The following is a 6000-nucleotide window of genomic DNA, read 5'->3' on the forward strand; positions in this document are numbered from 1 at the left end:
TTGGCCTTGCTAACACTGAACAAATCATGGAAAGATAGGCATTTAGATAACTTACTATATACGTGTATCTTGAATTGATAACACGCAACCTTATCAGTCTACCCATGCGTTTCTATCTGACTCGTATATATACACATACATTTATACAGCACATAGTTTCACATAATCACATAAAGCACGTAGCACATAAAGCACATAATTAATTTCTAGATTTATAATTATTTTTAGAATCAATTCTAGGCTTATACCTGCATTACTAGTCTTATCTGATTTTATTATAATTTTTCGGGATTTATTCGGCTCAATTATACTCCTACTAGGACCTACGAACTATCAATTATCACCAAACCACTTTCTTTCGGAAGAAATTATAACTTACAACTATTTTTATTGGATTCGTCTCATTTTTCTGAGTCTAGGGGTCTTCGTTTCGCTCAAATCGGACTAACGGTTGAATTATTATGAATTAAACAAGATTTAATTAATTAATAATTAATTATAAATAATTAATTATAATTAAACAATCCTTAATCATATTTTTAAATAATTAATTAATAATTATTATATTTTAAAATAATTAATCCCTAATTATTAGGAATTATTATTATTTATTACAAATTATTATTACTTATTCGATCAGATCGATTATTTACAAATAATCAATCGATTTAATTAACCGATACACTATTTATCGAATAACTACGAATTACTCGAATTATAAATCAATTTAACGATTAATCACTCGTATAACTACGAGCTACTCGCAATTCCCACATAGTTACCGAACTATTCTATCATTATTGAAACTCATACGATTCGCTAAACAGATAATTACCGATAACTATTATACAATACGAATAATTATCACAATATTATTCGAATAACTAATGCTCGAATAATAATTCTAATTACCGAATCATTATTCGCACTATTAACTAATTATTAGATTATTAATTACCTCACTTAATTATTTCTAATCCTTATTTACTAATTAATGACCTAATTATTAATTAATTACCCAATTATTAATTAATTAGATAAATAATAAATAATTAGATAAATAATTAAATAATTAATTAAATAAATAAATTCAAATTTATAATTTAATAAAATAAATCAGAAATTATAAATACTATTTTTTAGAATATCAAACTAATTTTTAATTAATTTTTTAGAATTATTAAAACTGATTTTTAATTACTAAAATATAAATAATTAATTATTTTATTCAGAAACACAAAAACATAACAGGATTTAGGGTTTTTAGGATTGAACCCGGGTCGAAACCGGGTTGCAACCGGGTCGTCCCCGACCCGATCGGGTCGGGAAGAACACCGCCCTGCAATCCCAGAATCCGACGCCGGCGGAAATTTCCGGCGAGACGAAACGTTCGATTCCAACTTGCTTCTTCTGCGTTTTCGACATACAGCAACAAAACGATGCTCCCCTTCTGCTTCCTAGCCTTTCCCCGTCCTCCTTCCTCGTCGAACACAGCCGGAGATGAAGAACGACGGCGTCGCCGCCGTTTTTTCGACGAGCACGAAACCAAAGCCAAACACCACGAATCCGGTACCATTCGACTCGCACAACAACGATCTACTCATCTCCAACAACAATAACATCAAACAACACACAGAGAATCAAACCCGAATTCAAGAAATAAACCCGAAAATACAAAATTAAATTCAAGTAATCCAACAACAAAATCATGTACATAATCAGAAACTACGAATCACCAGCTTCAATTTGACTACTTATATGAACGATTTGGACTCCGGAATCACCTTCAAATTCACGATTGTTTCTGCTGCCCTGTTCTTCACAGAAACCCTAACCCTAATTCCTTTTTCTTTTTCTTTTTATTTTCTGATTTTTCTGTATAATTAACTGATTTAATTACTAATAAATCAGGTATTTATATTTATGAAAATAATACCCCTAAGTAAAATTAAGGGTCTAATTATACTCCTAATAAAAATATTTGGCCCCAATTTTTATAATTTTTGGGTATTAATATTGAATTTTTAAATATCCAATAATTACAAAATAAATACTAAAAATTCCCAAAAATTGTGAAAATTACAAAAATACAAAGAAAAATGATATATAATAATTTCATGATCATATAAAAATAAAAATATAATTTTTGTGGGGTTTTTGGTACCCGAAGGGGTCCGAAAAAGTCGTTTTTCGCGAAAAAGGTCAATTTGTAAAACGTCTAGGGGTTCAGAATAGCGATATGGTATAGGGCATTTTTAATAAAATAGAGCCAATGATTTTGTTTGAAATACGGGCTTTTAAAACATAATTTTGAGCTGTACATGTTTTAATATAATATATATAACTGACGATAAAACGCTCAATAAATATCCAAAACACGTTTGGATCAAAACAGCCAACACATAACACATAACAGTTATGGTTTAACGACTTAACACATTTAATCACATAATAATACACATAATTTATCATTATTATAATATAATACAAGCGTAATTCCTCGGTCGTTACACTAACCACTCCATATGAATGATGAAAATCACTGTGGGGATCTATGTTATTTTAGATGAACAGTCATTGTGTCACATTGCACAAATTCTGAGGACAAGTTCTGATTGCATGTTCTGATGATTAAGTTCTGAAGAATATAAATCAGAATTTGAGTGAGGACTTACTAAAATAGGCATTCCTTTTTCGAGTTAAGAAATTATGTTCTGATGACTGTTAAGTTCTGATATAAGTCTAAGTTCTGAAATTACAGTCTAACTCTTTACTTGACTTATTTTTGGATAAAATTTGACAACAGTCTCAGTATAAACCAGAATACTGTTGAAGTGGAAGATTAATAGTCACTATAGTTAGGGATAGTGGTACTCGTACATGAATAGTCAACTTTTACGTGCTTCTTGTGCGCATTAAACCATGTTTTCTCTTTCCAATGAATGTTTTCCTTTTTCCAAGTTTGGGGAGATGAGGTAGAATTAATTCCACCTGTCAACATTAAGTTTCTTTGCGTCTCCTGGCATTCTCTTTCCTATATAAACAACCACTTCACATCAGCCTTCCCATCAACTCTCTTATCACAAACTCACCTTCATACTTTTTATATCAAAAACACCATGGTCAGATACAATATGTTTTTGAACTACGAAACTTTCAACATGGAGATGAGCTGTGCCGATTGGCAGCAGGAATGGCACGTTACTGCCATTCCTGATGAGATATGGGACTCCGTTCCCCAGGAGGTACTCACCCACCTCCTGTTCTTCTACATGGACTACCATCGCCATCTGGAGCGATTGGAGAAGGAAAGGCTGGAAGCTCTCCGCCAGCAAGAGCGAATCATTCGACTCGCTATTCTGTTTGTCGAGAGTAGGAAGAAGAAATAATTTATTTTCTTCTTCCTGTTTTTCTTCATCATAAGCCTTGCCCTGCTTCTTGAGCTAGAACTAAGGCTGTTGACGTTAGGTTTAGCAGCTTAGGGAAATCTTGTACAAGTTCTGATGTAATTTAAATTTCATGAATGTATTCTCTTGATATATTAATGAAATTTGTTTTTGTTTCAAGATTCTGTCTCTGAGATATTTTGTCATGTATTGATAAATCCTGATACATATTCATATTCTGATGACCATATAAATTTTATTTTAACTTAAGTTCTGATTTTATTTTATCAGTACTTGCTCGTTCGATTTATAATGGTCATTTTCACTCGATTTTTTTTTCCAGAATATTGATGTTGCAGTGAAAAATAATTAAATAAGTGGGAACAGTTTCAATTTTGAATTAAAACTGTTTCACCTTGATTAATGGAATAACTGGGTAAGTGGAGCGATTTTTTCTTTGAAAAACTGCAAGTGGGTAAGTAATGATTACTGTTTTCTCGTGCCCATTAACTATTCATTTTTACTGCATGTCTGACAGGTGTCCAACGGTTACATTTTTTTAAAAAAAGTATAAGTAAGACAGAGAGAGGATTTTTTAATCTTTTATTTCCTTTCATACTTTTTCTCTCTATTTGCTTTTACTCTCTTTCTTCTTCTAACGTTGTTTTTCATATAGACATTCTATCAAACACCTAACAGGCATTTACACATCTCGATTAATTTCATGGCACCAAAGGATTTAATCATTGATGGAGCTAAATTTGTTCCAAACAACTATGCTACAATTCTTGATAATGCTGAAGCTCCGTCTGAATTGCATTTTGTGCAAGACCTTCTTGCACACAGTGAAATCGGGTATGCATTGACCCAACCTTCCGTCTTCTCAAGCCAACAAGTTCTAACACTTTGGAGGACTGGAAACTTTGATAATGGTGGTCCAAATGGTACTCCTAGTATTGTTTTCGAAGTGGGTGATTCTCCATATGCAGTCACTCCTGGTACAATACGTAAGGCTCTACATCTCCCAGAAGGATGTACTTTTTCAATTCCAGAGGAATCAGCTCTTCAGGAGTTAATGGCCAGTTTGGGGTATGAACAGAGTTTGGCAAAGCTTGGGCAGTTGAAACGGGCTCATATCAGAAGGGAATGGAGCTTCTTCTTCGACTGCATCACTAAAGCTTTTGGGAACAAGTGTTCGAATTTTGATGCCATCCCTATAATGAGTCAGCACATCGGGTATGCCATTATAAACCAAACTCATTTTAATTTTGCAACGACTATAATTGGTTTTATTGGGGATAAGATGACAGAGGATAGGAATGTTGTCTACTTTGCTAGATTCTGTCAACTTGTATATACTTTTTGTACTGATGAACCTCAACTAACCAGTACCTCAACTCCACCTTTTAAAGTTACAAAATGATACTTTAATGACCTGGTACATGCTGACACTAAGAAACCAGTGGTTAGACCTTTACAGATTCCTCAGTCTGTAAAACAGATCTTAGTAAATGCTGATCCTGATACTTATAAATCTGTTTATCCTGATGTCCAACCAACAACAACCTCCCAAACACCACAACAACCATCAGCACCTACTACCCATACTACTCAACCAACACTAAGGCAATATCTTAGATCATATCTCTCAACTTCACAGACAGTTCAACCCTCATCCTCAGAACCTCCTGTGAACCCTTCATCTTCCAAGCCAAAGAGGACAAAGACTGTTCCTCAAACACCTCAAAAGAGAAGGAAGATTACTTTGAGAGATGAATCTGATACTGAGGAACAGGTTCCTTCTTCAGAACCTGTTGTTAAAGAAGCTGAGAGAGTGACTTCTCAGAAGGATTCTGGAATTGGGGGATCTAGGCTTCTCAAGAGGCTTAGAAGAATGACTGTTCCTGAAACTCCCAAGGAATCCATCTACAAAGAGATACAAGAAACAGAGGGCAAAAAGGCCAGTTTCAGATGATGAAGAAGCAGCAGCTAAGGAAGGGGATCAGGAATCTCTGATCTCACAAGAAAAGGAATCTGCTCCAGTCACTACTTCTCCATCAACTCCACCTCATGAAGCTGTTACTGAAAAGGCCAACACACCATCTGTGTCTCCTGTTAATACAGGCACAAGTGCTGATATAGATATCCAGACCTTGGTTGTGCCTAAAGTCATTTGCTTAGAAGCTCCAAAAGCAACTAATCCATCACCAACACCTGTTACTGATGCTGCTCAAACTCCATAATTATCTACTACACCTTCTCTGCATCTAGATGCTGATGATCAGAATATAGGTGAGCATCAGGATATGGCTGTTGATCAGAACTTGGAACTAGATCAGCAATTAGAGGATGCTGAAGTCTCCATTGCTAGTCACACTGTTGTTCTATCAGAATATTCTGATTCTGTAAGTTCTGATGCTGCAAATGCTGGAGATACTGGTGATGCTGCTCCAAATGCAGATGCTGATGAAGCAGGTCCTTCAGGACATGCTCCTCAACAAACTAGTCTTAAATCTGAACTTGTTAAGAAGTTTGTTACCAGAGAAGCACCAGTGCCTTGGAGTGAAACTCCTGCAGGACAGGAGTGGACTAAGGAATGGAACTCAGTTTCCTG

Source organism: Apium graveolens, chromosome 9 (assembly GCF_009905375.1).
Source record: "Apium graveolens cultivar Ventura chromosome 9, ASM990537v1, whole genome shotgun sequence".
NCBI classification, from domain to species: Eukaryota; Viridiplantae; Streptophyta; class Magnoliopsida; order Apiales; family Apiaceae; genus Apium; species Apium graveolens.